We start from the raw sequence: 18043 nt of genomic DNA on the forward strand, positions 1-18043 counted from the left end.
CCCATATCAGATGATCAAGCCCCCAGCAGAGTAGATTTGGAGTATTCAGACCACCCTGATCAGTGAGAGCTGTGCATATGGCTGGGAGGGATCCTGTCTCTCTGAGATTTGTCAGCTAGAAATGTCTGGGGCAGATTGGGACTGTGTCTGGCAGTCACAGCCTCTGAGGTGGCTCTTTATTCTGGGGGTGGTGGTGGGGGTTAAGGGTGATGTCAGACTTGGACAAGCCGAAGGCCCAGGCCAAGGAAGTGATTGGCAAGACAAGCTCTTGGCAGAGATGGCTCGCTCCGTACTTGAAAACAGCCACCTCTGAGCCGCCTGCAACGCACAAGAATAGTCAAGATGGAGAGTGGGGACAGAGATGAAGGATTCTTGGCTGTGGAGATGGATTTTTGGAATCTGAGTGACAAGGCCTGTCAAACACCCTCCACTGGGGATCTGATTTGAAATTGAAGCCTTGGTCTCAGTTCCTGTGCAGAGGCCTCTATGGCCTTAACCCCCTGGTGGCCTCATTTTAAACCTTCCTGTTTGTGCATGCAAACGTGTGTGTATCGTTGTGGATTCAAAACGTTTAATAAGGAGGCTCTCTGTAGCTATTTCAGACCCAATCACGTCAAGCCCAGACAGAGATCTAAGACGACTAGCTTGTGTTGTTTCCTGTCAAATTCCTTGGCCTTCTTGGAATTAGACTCATAAGGTTAGTTTACACAGCCAGGATGTCTTTCCCAGCTGGAGCAGGGTGGAGGGTAAAGTGATTGATGCTGTACTACTCCCAGTCTGGCTGGTAGGCAATTACTATGGAGGGGGACCAGGCTGAAGAGTCCACACCCTTGTCACCCACATACTTCCACATCCCCTTTATGGAACCCTCCTTGCTGTCCTACCCTCCCCATAAGAATCTCCCCAGATTCTGCCCCACCAAATATGTCAATCATGGTATCTGCTATGTCTACCATGCCCTTTGGAGGAATGCTACTCTGCCCTCAAAGGTCTGCCAATGTAAAGACTTTAGGCTGCTTCTTTGAGCAAGAGGTGATTACTGATGGACACTTGACCCGAAGGCAGCCAAGCATTCTAAGAGACAAGACCAAACGACTGAAAAAACAAAGGTAGGCAATATAAACAGATCTATAGGTGATCCATATATTGGTGTTATCAGCCACAGACTGGGAAATAACTGATGAATATATTAAGAAAATAGAGGAAAAGATGAAAACTTTCTACTGAGAAATGAAACTGACAAAAAATCAACAGGAAATTCTAGAACTGAAAGATGAAATAACCCATTCGAAGCACCCAAAAGATACGCTTAGCATTAGTTTAGACATAGCTGAAGAAAGGATTAGTGATCATGGAGACAGGTAAGTAAAACACGTGTGAGATAGAGAATCCCCTATGACTCTTCACTGTTTACCTGCTGGTACCCCAAATTCCTATAATTGTCTCCAGTTTCATTTCTCCCCTGTATTCACCCTCTGCTCTATCTACATAGGAATGTATATTCTGCATTCCCAAACATGCTGTGCATATTTTTGCTTCTATGACTGTCCTTATTCCAGGAAGTATTTCCCTACATTTCTGTCTGGTGAATTCATCCTTGTCTTTCAAGGACAAGCTCAGAGGTTACCTTCTCTGTGAAGCCTTCCTCAGGCTTCTCCTGTTTCTTTCCTCATCTCTTTTGAAACACTGGGGGGAATTTCTTTAAGACAGTTCTTAGCACCATGTATTGCAATTGTTTAATACTTCAATTTCTCGTTCTAGAATAGACCTTCATCAAAGGCAAGGTACATGTGTTATTCGTCTTTTTTTAAAATCTCCATTCCTAGCATAATGCCTGGAATATAGTCTCTATTAAATATTGTAGTGAATAATGCAAGACCCAAATTATTTCAGGACCCCACAGATGAGTACCTTACTAATCTTTAGTAAACTCATACCAGTGAAACTGTGACTTAATGTTTAATATTTTTATTTGTTCATTTGTTCTTTTTATACTCCACCACCCCTCCAGAATATAAGGTCCATGAGGACAGGGATTTTCTTTTTCTGTTCTGTTTGCTGTTGTGGCTCAAATGCCCAGAATATAACAAGTGTTCAGAAAATTTTTGTTAAAGGAGGGAAACACTCCTTCTAATACCCTGGAGAGGAAGGTGGGCAAAAGAGACCAGCTAGCAATCTGGATTGGGAACTTTGTGCCCACTGAAGATTGGACACAGGTTGGGCCCCCAGAGGCAGGCAGGCACGCACCCAGAGAAGAGGGGAGAAGGCTACAAGGAAGAAACTTTGAAGAAGAGGTGTGTGACTTGGCATATATTCTAAAGTCCAACCAACCTTCCTCCTTTCTTTTCTTTCTCTTCCTTCCTTCCTTCCTTCCTCCCTTCCTTCCTTCTCTCCCTCTCTTCTTTCTTTCTTTCTTTCTTTCTTTCTTTCTTTCTTTCTTTCTTTCTTTCTTTTCTTTCTTTCTTTCTTATTTTTGAGCGGGGGAGGGGCAGAGGGAGAGGGAAAGAGAGAATCTTATGCCAGCTCCATACCCAGCATGGAGCCCATCACATGGGGCTTGAACTCACAACTGTGAGATCATGACCTGAGCTGAAATTAAGAGTTGGATGCTTAACCAACTGAGCCATCCAGGCACCCCCAACCTTCTTTCTTTAAGTCCTGGTTCTAGTTCTTTGGGGAAAACAGTAGTACTAGCCCCACATGTTGTTTTGGAGACACTTAAGATTCTGAGAACAGAGCATGGGACATTGAAATCACTCTACTATTGTTACCTTTATTGTATTGTTTGGCCATGAGTCCAGCCTGGATTTGTCTTCTGATTTGGTCACTGATTTCCCTGTTCCTCCTAAGGTCTTTGGGCAACTAAGTTTCCACCCTTATTCTTAAGCACCTATTTAGTGCTAGTAGTTTGTGTCTCTTCTCTTTTAATCTTCACCCCATGCCCATGTGGTTGATATTATTGGTACTGGTTACAGATGAGAAGACAGGTTCAGAGATGCTAACTGACTTGCCCAAGCACTACTGGCAAAGTGAAAGGAAGAACCAGAATTTGAACTTAGGTCTTCTTTTTTTTTTTTTTTTAATCATCCAAGACTTACTGTCCCAGCCTGCATTGCCCAAAGTCCACACCCAGCAGAACCAAGACTAGAACCCAGGTCTTCTGGGCCTCAACTTAGTGCTATTTTCACTGTATAATAGATAGCAATGTTGGGATTCTCACTGATCACCATCAGTGTGCTCATTGCACAGCTGAAAAGACTAAGGCCCAGAGTCCACAAACCAGGTCTTGTGGCCTCCAACCCAATGGCCTTCCTACTGGGCTACCCTGCAGTTGGCACCTTGGCAGTCCCCAGAACAAGAAAGCTATTGTTCTTATTAGGTGTTGCCCAACTTGGCTTCCAGACCTAGAAATTAAAGAATGATCGGAAGGCCCACAGTTCAAAAGCCCTTCTCCTGAGGGCCCCTCTCAACCACCTATATGTGAATTCTGCTCTTGCCCCACCCCCCACTTATCAACAGCCCCATTCCTCTGTTGCTGAGACAGCTCCATGGCCCCAGAGAGAGAGAGAGAGAGGAAAAAGGCCCTTCAGTACAGACGTTCATAGCCAGGTTCTTGGGGGCTTTCCTTGCCTCCTGGGTTCTCAGGGCTGTGGCCAGAGCCAGAAAATCTGTTTCTCATTAGCTGTACTTTTGCTGTGAAATGAAGTGCTCTTTGAACCTGTGGGAGCAGGAAAGCCATTTACACCCCTGAGAGGACAGGGACGCCAGCCTTGCCAGCACATTCCTCTGGTTCCTTTTATCTCCTGGGTGGAGCTCTGGGCAGGCGGCTGCTGCCACTGCCATCTTCCCAGGGCAGCCATGAGCAAAGGTGGTCTGTAGGGTGAGCAAGAAAGGAAGGAGGGGATCACGCCCCTTTCTCAATTGGCGTAAAAGAAGCAAAGTCCCACTGGACTTTCCCTCTTTCCCTGTCCCCATCTTCTTCCTGATACTTTCTTTGTCCTGGGTGGCTTTAATAAAACCCCAGAAATCATCCATCTGTCTGTCCATCTGCCTGTTCATTGATCCATCCATCCATCCATCCACTTACCACTCATCATCCATACATCCCAATGGGAACTTGAGAGTCCAGAGTCAGAACCAGGAGAGTCCTTTGAAATGATCTGTCTCAGGGTGCCTGGGTGGTTCAGTCAGTTAACTGTCTGGCTTTTGATTTCAGCTCAGGTCATGATCTCACAGTTCATGGGAAGGAGCCCCATGTCAGGCTCTGCACTGACAGTGTGCAGCTTGCTTGGAATCCTCTCTCTCCTTTCTCTCTGCCCCTCCTGCACACATGCTCTCTTTCACTCTCAAAATAAATAAATAATCTTTTAAGAAAATGAAATGGGGGCACTTGGGTGGCTCAGTTGGTTAAGTGTCTGATCCTTGGCTTTGGCTCAGGTCAAGAACCTGCAGTTTGTGAGTTCAAGCCCCATATCAGGCTCTGTGCTAACAGTGCGGAGCCTGCTTGGGATTCTCTCTCTCTCTCTCTCTCTCTCTCTCTCCCCCTAAACTGCTTTCTCTCCCTGTCTCTCTCTCTCAAAGTTAATAAACTTAAAAACAATTAAAAATTTTTTTAATTTATTTTTGAAGGAGAGAGAGCATGAGCAGGGGAGGAGCAGAGACAGAGGGAGACACAGAACTCGAAGCAGGATCCAGGCTCTATGCTGTCAGCACAGAGCCCAACGTGAGGCTCGAACCCATGAACTGTGAGATCAGGACCTGAGCCGAAGTCGGATGCTCAACCGACTGAGCCACCCAGGTGCCCTAACTTAAAAACAGTTTTTTAAGGATGTCTCCTTCTCCTTTATTTTACTGATGAGGAAACTGAAGTGGAGAAGTTAACTTGTTCCAGGTCATACAGCAAGATCCTGGATTCATTCAACAAATAGTTTTTGAGTCCTTTTCACATGCCAGATCCCCATTCCCACTCCTACTAGAGGTTCACTCTGGATACAACTGCAAAAAAATGCACACGCCTCAGCCTTCATGATCATTCTAGTGATGGGGCAGATGGTAAATGATGAATAAATAAATAAACACAATAATGTCAGATGATGGTAAATGCTCTAACAAAACCAACAGAGGCACCTCTCTGAGAGGAGTAGTTGTGGAGCAGGAAACACATTTAAACAAGGTAGTTGGGGGAGTCTCTCTGAGAAGGTAGCATTTGAATTGAAATCTAGGCAAAAGGTCAGTCACAGAAACATGTGAGGGCAGAGCATTGTATGCAGAGGAACTGCCTGTGCAAATGTCCTGAGGTGGGAACGGGTTTGGCTTGTTTGAGAAACAGAAGGAAGGACAGTATGGCAGGAGTGAATGAATAAGAAGAGGGAGAGTGGTACAGGATGAGGCCAGATAGTTAAGTACCTCCCAAAGTGCCTAGAAATCATGTCAGAACTTTCATTTTTGACTATGTAAGCCATGGAGGAGGAAGGTTCTAAGCTAAGGCTGACAGAAAGTGTTTTGTGTTCTCAGAAAGATCCCTCTGGCTATGTCAAGAACAGATTCAAAAGAGGCAGGGGCAAGGTGCACACAGGGAAGCCTGTTGGAGGCTACTGGGGTAGACAAAACATGAGATGGAGAGAGGCCACCATGCCTTCCCTGGCCCACGGTGGTGGTATCACGATGGACAGGATAGGGCAGAGTCAGGGCACACTGGGGGACACAGTCAAAGAGTCAACAGAATTCGCTTGTGGACTGGATATGGGCTATGAAAGAAGAAAGGGCTGGAAGGTGTTAATTGGCTTGAGCAGTCTGCGTAGACAGTTGGAGCACTTCCTAAGACGGAGACTGGGAGGAGCAATTTCAAGAGGGAAATCAAGAGTTCTGTTTGGGTGGATTAAATTGGAGATGCCTGTTAGACAGAAGGCAGACGGACAGATGTCTGGAGTCAGTGGCCAAGGCTGGTCATACAGGCACCCACACACACAGATGCCTGTACATAAACTCAGAGGGTTGGGGAAGATGCCCGGCCCTCACAGGGCTGTAGACTCTGACTCAAGGCTGCTGAGAAGACACTGTTCCCCTCCCACCTCCAGGCTGGGGAGGGGGCTTTGGAACGGTCAGGATGTCAACCGGGCCTTCCTCCTGGAGATCCCCCTCCAGCCCTCCCAAGTAGAGGCAGCCCTACGTGAGGGTGGGGGTGGAGGCACAGGTGGGTAGAGACTTCTATGGGAATAATAACAATGGTAATAACCTCTGCTAGGAGACTGCTTATCTTGTTCTTGAGCTTCTTGATGAATAATCATCATCTCAAATTCCTCACAGACTCTGGGAGATTAGCAGTGTGGGGCCAATGGCCCCATTTTACAGATGAGGAAACTGAGGCTTCAAAGAATTTAGCAACACCTCCAAGGCCACCCACATGATGGGTCCAGGACTCAAACCTGGGCCCTCTGAGACTGATGTGACTGCATTCTTCCCAATATTAAGCTGTCTGCCTCCAGAAAGGCCTTATTTTCAGAGAACTAGCAGGATGGGCTTTGGAGCTAAACTGCTAGGGTTCAAATCCTGACTTGTCAACCTTATTTCTATTTCCCATATAAAAAATAAGGATAGTAAAAGTGCCCACTTTGGAGGGTTATTATGAGTGCTAAGAGAAATGATACTTATAAAGTGCTTAGAACAGCACAGAAAATTCCATAGAAGTGCTGACTACTATTGTTAAAATTACCTTAATCTATACTGAACAGTCTAACCGAGAGACCTGGGGGTGCTTAGAACCTAGAGGGAGAACCCAAGCCCCTCATGTAACTGGGAAACTGAGGACCAGAGAAGGGAAGAGGGTAGCCACCTAAGCAAACTGGGGCCATGAACCTGGCTGGTGGAAAAACCTTTTTACTCTCTGAAAGTCACCACCCACTAGGCTATTTTTTTTTTTCTTAAGGAGTCAGACTTCCAAGCTTTCTATACCCTTAATTCATGTGGAATTTCTGCTCTGGGCTTGGCTCCCAGGAGGAGCCCCTCCACCCCTTTATGAAAATAGAGTGGAGTCATTCGGCAAAACCTCAGCCTAATGCTTTTAAGGAACTGGCAGGTTGAAATAGGAAACTGTTCTAAGTAGAAACCACAGCAACAGCACATGCTTGCGGCTGCCGGCTGCTGCCTGCATCCTTGCCCGAGGCCCCGGGGATAGGGAAGATGTTGGCCACGCCACGTGAAGGGGCCTCAGGAGCTTGGCCCTGGTGCTGCTGATCGTATGTGGCCATGTGACAGCAAACGCCATGTCTTGTGGGCATGATATTTTCAGGTCAAATCAAGGTGAGATGGTCAGATGGGCTACCAGCATTAGAAACATGGAAGGCTAGTGTTTGAGCAAAATTGCCCTTTTCTTTGCACACCCCTCGTGTTGTTATCTGTTGAAACAGAGGCCCAGAGAGGGGAGGCAACTTTCCTAAGTCACCCAGCAAAGAGTGATGAAGCAGGAAAAGAGCTTACATCTTCTAGTACCTAATTCTCTGCTCTTGTGCAACACTCATTCACCCCTTCTGTTAATAGTGTCCTTGGTTCCAGAGCACAAACTGTGGGTCAGAAGACCAGTGTTCAACCTCAGCTCTGCCTTTTCTTACCTTGGTGATCTTAAGCAAGTTACTTAACCTCTGTGTGCCTCGGTGTTTTTTGCTGTTGTAAATAAAATTGGGTATAACAAGACTACTTATCTAATAGGATTGCTGGAAGGAGTCAATGTGATAATCCAGGTGAAACTCTTGGTATGGTGCCTGACAAATGGTAAGAGCTTAATAAAGTTTTTATTTTTAATGTATTAAATACCTAGCAGTAGCCACTTTCCCCCCAAAATGCTCAGTCAAGTGGGAGAAACAGGAGAGTAAATTTTGATATATTACTAAAAATGTGTTGATAGTAGAAAGCAGGATGCCATGACCCAGGTGGAGGTCCTGACCCCACAGAGCAGGCAGACCCTGAGAAGAGAGTGGGCCAATATTTGCCAAACATGTGTTACGTGTATAGATCAGATCCCAGGTCCAGGGGCTTCTTTCCACTACTATATGTTTTTTTGTTGTTGTTGTTGCTTTTGAATATGATGTCTTCATTTCCCAGGAGAGGGGGCATGTTGCACAGACCTATTCTTTTTGCCTGCTACCTTGACTGTCTGGCTAGTGCTGGGATGCCGTCTGAGGCCAAAACCAGAATCTATTTCTTATGAAGCACAGCACAAAATTTAGGCTCCAGTTCTACACCTAAAAACACACTTAGTGTGGTGGTAGTTGGAACAATGCCCCTTCCTCCCCACACAAAGATGTCCACATACTAATCCCCAGAGCCTGTGAATACATTCTTCCACCACTAAATGGATTTCACAGGTGTGATTAAGTTAAGGATTTTTGAGATGGAGAGGTTATTGTGGATTATGGGCCCAATGTAATGATATGGGTCCTCAGATACGGGGAGGATCAGAGTCAGAAGCAGAGACTGATAGAAGACAGAAGCAGAGGTTGGGGTAATGTGAGGAAGGGGCCATAAGCCAAGAAATCTAGGTAGCCTCCAGGATCTGGAAAAGATAAGGAAAGGGATTTTCCCTTAAAGTCTTCAGAAGAAACCAGCCCTGTAGACCTATTTTAGAATTCTGACCACCCAAACTGCAAGACAATAACTTGTGTTGGCTTGAGCCACTAAGTTGGTGGTAATTTGTTATAGCAGCCACAAGAAACTCATACATGTAGTCAACGTTTACCCTGATTCTGCTTTAACGTGACCTTGGCCACCTCAGCCTTGTCCTTTGTTATATGTGGTTTGGGTCTTATTTTTAGCATAACTCCCCAAAACACAAGTGCTGCTGAGCATGACATAAAAGGCCCTGCATGATCTGGCTCCTCCCTGGCACCTGTCTCCTTTTCACCTCTCTCTTATCCTAGGACAGGGTCTTGGGGGGAAACAGGAATACACAGGTGTGCAATGTGAGCTTTCTTTTCCACCTTTCCCATGAGATATTCAATGAAGTCTATATTTCTCACTAATAAGCCCATGTGGATTCTTTTGAGATATCCAGAGGGGCTCTGAAGTCTGTATCCATGTTGACCTTAGTGTCATGTGTCATTTGCCATCATGGGGCCATGTATGGCAGCCATGATAGCAGAGTGTGTGACACAGGACTTGGAAGAAAGGTAGGTGACACCCAGGTTAACAATACATGAGACATTGTGGTTTGGCTGTTGTTGATACATTTCCCTCACATTTCCCTCCTCCACCATATACACCTATGTCAGTCTGCATTCTCATAGATGGGAGCTTATGTCTTGCAAGGTGGAGGGTACTGGGTGGGGGAAGGGCATGGTTAGGAAAACAAAAGATCTAAAGATCCAAGGGGTTGTCTGGTCTCTGTCTGGATTGCATCCTCAAAGGAGAGGGGGTGTTAGAGGCAAACCCCAATGGAACCATTTAAGAGTGATTCTGAGACTCTAGTCACATCAGAACCAGCCTCTTAAGCAGCTGTGGCTTCCTCTCCTACTATCCTACAACCTCTTCTCAACAACACACCAGGAGGAATCTTCCAAAAATGCAAATCAGGTGGGGTTCCTTCCCTGTTTACTACTCTCCAATGCTTCGATTAAACTTGGAGTGAAATCCAAGCTCCGTGTCATGGCCTGCCCTTACCTACCTCTCTGACTTCATCTCCTACCAGCTCTTATCTATCCTTGTGCTCAGGCTACACTAGCCTTCTCTGTTCCCCGAGTTTTCCAGCTCCTTCATGTCTTAGGGCTTTGGTTCCTGCTCCTCCCTTTCCCTGGAAAACTCTCTCCTCCAGATCTTGACATCTTGGTTATTTCACATAATTTGGGTCTCAGCTCAAACATCACTTTCTCAGTGAGGCTGTCCTTGAATGTATGGCTCAGGTTGGGTTCCCTACAACCAGACACGAAGACAGACTTGGTGACTTATTTGCAAGGTGATCTTAAGTGAGGGAGTCACGACAGAGATGGGAATGTTGGCAGGGTGTGTTACTGAGTTGGTTACTTCTTCAGGAAACCGAGGATCGGTCCCACTGGAGACCTCTGAGATATCATGGAGAACATGCCTCAGAATTGTCCTGCAAAGAGATGGATAAGTTGGAGTATTTATCCACTGGCTATTGCCCTCCTTGGTTAAAGGTTGGCCTGGGGACAGTCAATCTCTATGTGTGGCTGGGGCACACTCCTACGGCACCAGAAAACACCCTCAGAAGGAGAGATGGAGAGAGGCATGTGGGACAATGTTTGTGTGCCTGGTAGTTGACCATTGCAGTTGCTAGTGAAGTCAAGGTGGGCCAAGAAGATGTGGGGTGGGGCTTCAACAGTGTCTTCTATGCCATCCTATCTAGTGCTTCTCTACCCTGGCAGTCTTATTTTCATTATATTTCTTATATTTATCTAAAATTTTCTTATTTATTCAGCTACCCATTTGTTAATTGTTTATTCTTCATACCCCAAACTAGAACATCAGCTACACAAGAGCAGGGACCTATTAGTCTTATTCACCATTCTTTCCCCAGGTCTGAGAACAGTGCCTGGCACAAAGTAGAGCATCAGTAAATATTAGTTGAATGGATGAATGAATGAATGAATGAATGGATAAATGAAAGTGCTGATACATGACCTTGGTACAAAAGCATGGTCCTGGTTCAGTAGGAAATTGACTCCAGGTCGCCATGTGGATGATGGACATAATCAAGTAGAAGGCAGAGACAGAGAGAAAAAGGTAACTGATACCCACATATGATAACAGTTAATATGCTGTTTTATTGGTAGATGTGAGGTATCTTTGAGGGACCCTCTAGAATAATTGGGGACTACACCTATTGGGACTACCAGGTGTTTGGGAACTTTTAAGCCAGCAGTCATCATATTAGTAAGATTACCAATGTTTGTACAAACACTTCCTCTTTCAATAAATTAAAGTAGGTTCAAGGTTACCCCTATAGTGACATCATTCTCACAGACTTTCAATACAATCTACTTTCTTGAATGGGAGGGAAGAGGCTGAATTTACAGCATGCATTTATTTGTTCAGCAGGCATGCAAAGCATGATCCACTTTATCTGTGTGGCAGAACAGCAGTGTGCTAAATGCAGTTGGAATTCCTTCTCTTCCATTTGCTTGGTGACTTTATGCAAACAACAATACCTATTTGAACCTCAGTTTCTTCTTTATTCATCTGCACGTTGAGAGTGAGAACAACTACCCGGTAGGGTTATTGTGAGGATTCAATAGGAGAACACCAGTAGCACTTAGTAGTGTGTCCTAAATGTAGGCATCAGTCCCTAGATAATGATCATTCTCCATACTGATGATGATGATGATGATGATGATGATGATGATGATGATGGTAAAGGCTTATATTGTTCAGGAGGGCAATGTGTGCTCAGGCTCTGGACTATATCCAGGATAAGTAATAGTTGCCTTTGGAATCACAGCACATTAGCACCATAAGGGAACTTAATGTCCGTAGACAGTGATATTAAGACAAAGAATAGTCATTGTCCTAGTGGCTGGCATTTACTGAGGGTATACCTCCAAAATGTTCCATCCCATTGGCCCAATTGAATCTACTGCAAAGTGGCTGCAACAGGATGTCTTAGTCTGGTTCTATCGAACGAATTCCCTTCACTCATATACTTCTAAGACACTTGGCTAAACAGCCACCTGAGTATGCTATGGCTTCCCATGTGTTTCTGCTTTCAGAGGATGGGCTAGACATGAAGATTCCAGGATTTTTATCATTTCAGTGGATTTTCTCATTATGAATTAATAGATTGGAGTTCTTTTATTTTTATTTTTAATTTTTTAATGTTTATTTTTGAGACAGAGAGAGAGAGAGAGAGAGAGAGCGAGCATGATTAGGGGAGGGTCAGAGAGAGAGAGAGGGAAACACAAAATCCGAAGCAGGCTCCAGGGTCTGAGCTGTCAGCATAGAGCCTGACACAGGGCTTGAACTCATGAACCGTAAGATGGTGACCTGAGCCGAAGCTGGATGCTAAAGCGACTGAGCCACCCAGGTGCCCCAATAGATTGGCATTATGACTGCAATTAAATTTCCCACATATTTTGATGGAAGAAGATGAACTGATGATGTCTTCAAGGGTGTTCTGATCTAGTGTTAACTATATGGTTCTCATTTCAGTTTTATACAATAATGCTGTGAGTCTGGTTAACATGTTAACCCACACCTGAATAGTGTATTTGTTTAGGGTTTGCTGATAAGTTCTGCAGAACCTGGTTCTGAGAATTAGGAGGTTCTGGTACCTCCTGACCCACATAAACTGTGATGTAATAAGGTGTTAAGCTGATAAATGTGTGGTAATTTGTTAGGCAGCACAGAAATTAATACAGACCTCAAAGCCTTCCTCATCTTGCCTGTACCTCCACACCAGTCACATTTCTTGCCACTTTTATTATGTTTCAGTTTCTTCCATGAATCTCTCTCAAGATACATATTCAAGTACCTGGAGTTCTCTCTCCTCTTCACCTGAAACAATCACCCTCATCCTATGTGTCACCACAAACACCACTTTCGACGATGGTCTCTTCTGATGTCCTGCACAAGGTATGTCACCTAATGTGTGGTCCCAGAGCCCTCTGTGCTGTTCTCTTCATAATATCCATCACAGTTGTAATTACTCGTTAACCAGGTCTATTCCTTGCCGGCCTTTTGAGTTCTGTAAGAGCAGGAATTGCATCGGCCTTATCCACCTTGCTATCCCTAGTGCCTACTGAGGCACATAGTAGGTGATCAATAAATATCTGTGCAGTAAAAGAATGAATGCAACACCATGCAGGGTGAGGGTCTTGGATTAAAAGGCTTCCATAGACTTCCTGTCTGACCTCTGCTGCCCCTAGTGGTGTGATCTGAGGTCTCTGGCCATTAATGCTGTGGATGACATTTGGGGGATTAAGAGTCACATCCCTGTACCCACCTGTACGAGGACAACTTGAAAAGGTCACTTCCTGTTTCTGGAGCCTACTGCTCCACAATCTATAAATCTAGGATGAGGCTGCCAGCCACGGTTTCTGGGGAAGTTGATAGAGGACAAGTGAGGTAATGCCCAGGAAGTTCTCAGCAAGATACAGCTTCATAAAAGCCTATGGTCAGGCTTTTAGATTCAGGACACAACCCAGGCACTTGGCTTGGCCAGCAGTGATGTAAAGGCCAGTGGTGAGGTAACTGCCAAGGCTGGGAGATCTCGCCAGTGAATGCCATGGCGCTCTGCTCCCCAGCCCTTCAGCTGAGCATCTGTCTTTATGTTTAAAGTAGGTGCAGGATCAAGGCCAGGCTTGACTAGACGATGGAGGCTTGTGGGCTAAATTCCCCATACTTAACGATAAAGCCCTTTACAAGACTTCCAGATGTTTCTAAATATATTCCTGAGATACAAATAACCAGAAGCAGCAGTAACATGAAGTGGAAGCCACATGATGTGATATTTAGGACTAGAGGCTCTGAAGGCAGACCACCTATGTTTGAAAACCAGCTCCAGTGCTTAACTGGCTGTTAATTAATAACCTCTCCAGGCCTCAGTTTTTTCCTGTGTAAAATGGGAACCAATTATGATCGCTTCATGCGATATTTTGAGGGGACTGCTGTAGAAGAACCACACAAAGAGCTTAACATTGTGCCTGGTGCAGAGAAAATGCTTCATACATTGTACCTGTTAGGGTTATTGTTGTTTTGTTTTAATCAGAAGAGCTGCAAGCACTTTCCACTTGCTTAACACTAACGACAAACTTGTGTTTAGGACGCACTTCCAAGCACATGATCTTATTCTCTCATTAGACAGCAGGGCAGGGACCTGATCTGAGACCAGCTCCTGTCTCTTGCTCAAGCTTCATCCCCAGCACCTAGGACAGTGTCTGACACACTGCAGGCTTCTGACAACCATGTGTTGAACCAATGGGTCTAATGAGATCTATGTAGGAACTCTCAGGCATAAGTTGTTATTCGTGTCATTTGCTAATAAGGAAATGGAGTGATCTGCCCACAGCTACCATCACTGTGAAGTCAGATTCCAACCTTCCTGACTGCAAATCCAACTCTCTTTCCACCACCTTCGGCTTCCTGGTGACTCCTCCCATTCACTTAGCTCAGTAAGATGATGCAGGTAGCAGAATGGAGCGGCAGGAACATGGGCTCTGGAGCCAGAGAGCAGGTTCAAATCCTAGCTCTACTGCTTCCCAGCTCCATGACCACAGATGAGTCACTAAGTCTTTCTGTGCTTCATCATCTTATTGGTAAAGTGGGGGTTAACAGTGTCTATACATCATATGAGGTAGATCTTATTGCCCAATTTACAGATGGGGATGTTTCACACAGGTGGGCCTAATCACTCATATTTATGATAAGGAACCACCTATCTTTATGATAACGACCCTAAGTTTCTTTTTTTTAATTTAATTTTTTATTTTTTAAAACTTACATCCAGATTAGTTAGCATATAGTGCAACAATGATTTCAGGAGTAGATTCCTTAGCGCCCCTTACCCATTTAGCCCAATCAAAAAGAATGAAACCTTGCCATTTGCAACTACATGGATGGAACTGGAGGGTATTATGCTAAGTGAAATTAGTCAGTCAGAGAAAGACAAAAATCATATGACTTCACTCATATGAGGACTTTAAGAGACAAAACAGATGAACATAAAGGAAGGGAAACAAAAATAATATAAACACAGGGAGGGGGACAAAACAGAAGAGAGTCATAAATATGGAGAAAAGACCCTAAGTTTCTCAAAGGTGGGGACCACGTCTCTTTCTTTCTTTCTTTTTCTTTCTTTCTTTCTTTCTTTCTTTTTCTTTCTTTCTTTCTTTCTTTCTTTCTTTCTTTTCTTTCTTTCTCTCTTTTTTTTTAAGTTTTATTTTTATTTATTTTGATAGAGATATAGAGGGCAAGTGGGGGAGGGGCAGAATACCAAGGGAGGGAGACAGAATATCAAGCAGGCTCCATGTTGTCAGCACAGAGCCCAACGTGGGGCTCGATATGTCCATTTATTTCACCAAACCTGCCTAGAACCGATAAATGGCAACTATATTTATTGGGCATCGGCTAGGTGTCAGTAAAGTGCTGGGGATTTTACCTATGCTGTTCCATTTAATCTGGATATCAACTCTATGAAGCTGTTCCATAAGTCTTATTTTCCACATTGGACAAAAACAAGACAAAACAAAATCCTGAGGTTCTGAGGTTAAGAAAATTGTCCAAGCCTTCATGGCTGGTAAGTGATTCAGACTCAGGGCAGTTAAACTTCTGAGGCTGTGCCTTGTCCTCACGTCACAATGCCTTTAAATGGAATCAATCCCTTTACATGGTGGCAGAAAATAGGGGGTGAGATCGATGGAAGGAAGTGGTCCCCAGATTTCCAGCTCTTTGGAAGGCCATATCAAAGACCACTGAAGGAAGTGTGATTGATGGTGGCCACAACAGTTAGCGCATCAACAGAACTTTAACTTGCCTGACCAGGATATGTCAAGGGGTGGGGCGGAAAGAGGGCAGCCATATTACACAATTATGATGACGCACAGACCTTTCTTGGGCCTAAAAGACTTCCCAAGTCCCGAGGGGAATAGCATGAATACCTCATTGTACCCATGAAGGAGGAACTAACAAAGACTTCTTATCTTCCAGCTTCTTATGCCAGAATCAGAATTATCTCTGATATTCTGGGCCTTCATGAGTTCTCCTTTGGCTGTCTGGGCACAGGGGAGCAGTTCCTTTTGGTTTCTATTTAATGCTGAACATGGTCAGTGCCTGCTGGAGCTCCACCTTTGCCATATCTGTGATCTTCTTGAAGGCAACAGCCTTATATTCTTCATCTCTGTGTTCCTTCATCTGGCACAGGGTTTGGTGTAGATTTCAAACTCACAGAATGCTGAACCAAAGCCCAAGAGTTTGGCTAAATACAAATGGCCAAAGCCCATGGGATGTTCTTAAGGTCTTCAACCTGGGCATCTCAGACTGGTCCAGCCAGGCTGCTGGACAACAAGAGCTGGAGGTTAGTTTTAAGGTAGTGGGCTATGGCTTTCCTGGAGACACTCTGGACATGGAGGGACACTATAGGAGCACATGGCCAAGCCTAGTCAAAGCCTGGTTGAGAGAACAGAAATGTACAGTGTGGAGACCAAAAACTGACAATTAGTCTAAAGGGCCAGAAGCCAGGATTGAGTTGAGTAAAGCGCCAAGACTCCAGAGATGTCATTTGAATGAGAAAAGGTCCAAAAATAAACGTAGATTCTCTAGGGTTATTGCTGCCATGGTCTGTGGGTATATACAGAGTGGCTGAATCTGCTGCCTTAAAAGGCCTGAGCTAGGTGAATAGATATAATCCCTTGTCTGGTGTCTCAATGTCAACAACTTGGGGGCATCTTTTCACATAGGAGTAATCTAAAAAATCCCTGAGCCTTGATTAGGCCAGTGAATGGTGTATAGTGGATACATATATGTAAGATATATTTTGGGGAGTGTTTGTAGCCAAACCAAGACCAAAAACTTCTCCCTCCCCACCATCTTAACTGCCCACCTTTATCTCCAGAAGCAGGGAATAGGTGGGGAGAGGGGAAGGGCAGCTGCTGTTATACATAATATATTCCCAGCTATTCCAGCTTTCATACATATGACCAGGGGCAGGCACTGACCCAAGCTCAACCAAATCAATACTCTAGGCACTTGGAATTGGTAGAGGGAGGAAGGGAGACAGAGAGAGAGAGACTGACAGACAAACAGACAATTACGGTATGAGGCTGGCCTTGCAAGGGCGGGCATGCTTCATGCTGCATGGATCTGAGAAGCAGAGGAAGCCCATCTTTCAAGGTAGAAGAAGGATAAAGCAAATGCACAGAGCAGGGATGAGACCAGAGGCGAGAATGTCTCCTGATTCTAGACCATTTCTGAACTTATTGTTGTCTCTGGATTCCATGAGATACTCCCTATGCGTCTTAGGCTAAATCTCTGACTAAGCATGCTTCCTTACATTGGTTTCTGTGTTTTCTTATCCAAGAGTCCCACCTAATACTCCATGCATCTCCTCCGTGGTCTTTGACTCAAAGTTGCACTCAAAGTTGACTCTCAGGGTAGATAGGGTCTTTCGTATCCATTCCATGTTCATTCTAATATGTTTGCTTGTTCTGAAAGAATCAGGAAAAGCTAAAACTATATCCATAGACATCTTTTTGAGCTAGAGTCTAAGTGTGGTTTAGGTCTCCCTGATTATGTGCACCTGTACAAGATTTGGGAGGCAGAAGCAGGGGAAGGCCACATTCCTGTATCTTCCTGTGGAAGCATTCACAGAGGACTCTGGTTCTGGTTACCTGTTTTGTATGTGCTGAAGGATAGGACATCAAGGCATCTGCGTTCTGCAGGCTCTGGCATCAGATGAAGTAGGTTCAAGTCCCAACTCTGCCACTTAAAAGCTGTGAGATGGGCAAGTGCCCTCTCTCTGTGCCCTGACCCAAAACCTGACCCAATTTTTTAACCAGAAAAATGAGGATAACGATGGTATCTATGCCATATAATTGTTATATAAGTTAGCTTGAGATAATGAATATAAAGTCCTTTAAGGAAGGGACTGGCACAAAGTAAATCCTCAATTAATGCTAGCTGTTATTATGATTACTACAATTAGTAGTTCAAACCCATAATGTCACAGTGGGAAGCAAAATAATTTGTGTAAATCACCTAGCACAGGCTGGTACCTTCCCATCTCCTTTCTAGCTTCTCTCCATATCTAGCCCTGGAAGTTCTGATTAGCTAAACGGGGCCCTGTCTTATTCCCAACATAGTTGCTAATGATCAGAAAAAGAAGGCCAGATCCTGAAGTGTCACCATCAGCTGACTCCTCTGCTGCCTCCCACACTGGCTTGTGAATCATGGTCAGCAGACTCTAGCAGCCAGAAGGGTCACTGGGTCCCCCAGCCCACTGGTGAGTAGGGGCTGCAAACATTTTCATCGCCATTATGAGCTAATAGCTGGGTCTCCGACTCATGTCTAAGGCCTCATACTGCTCCAGCCTGCATCCTTATCTTGG

The 18043-nt window shown here is 44.8% G+C and overlaps 1 protein-coding gene and 1 long non-coding RNA gene across 11 annotated transcripts in view; both read right to left on the reverse strand.

Moving 5' to 3' along the window:
- SYN3 (synapsin III) overlaps positions 1-18043 on the reverse strand; it is a 461325-nt gene that overhangs the window by 169148 nt on the left and 274134 nt on the right. The gene's annotated exons all lie outside the window — the stretch shown is intronic.
- On the reverse strand, positions 9946-17913 carry LOC122225054. Of its 4 annotated transcripts, none has more exons than XR_006205087.1 (3): positions 17328-17913; positions 17026-17144; positions 9946-10084 (listed from the first exon to the last, which is right to left on the reverse strand). It is a non-coding gene; the product is annotated as an uncharacterized LOC122225054 (long non-coding RNA). The 4 variants fall into 4 exon arrangements; XR_006205090.1 differs by lacking the exon at positions 9946-10084 and adding an exon at positions 12380-12688; XR_006205089.1 differs by lacking the exon at positions 9946-10084 and adding an exon at positions 14987-15992.

The sequence above is a fragment of the Panthera leo genome, chromosome B4 (genome assembly GCF_018350215.1).
Source record: "Panthera leo isolate Ple1 chromosome B4, P.leo_Ple1_pat1.1, whole genome shotgun sequence".
Lineage (NCBI taxonomy): Eukaryota > Metazoa > Chordata > Mammalia > Carnivora > Felidae > Panthera > Panthera leo.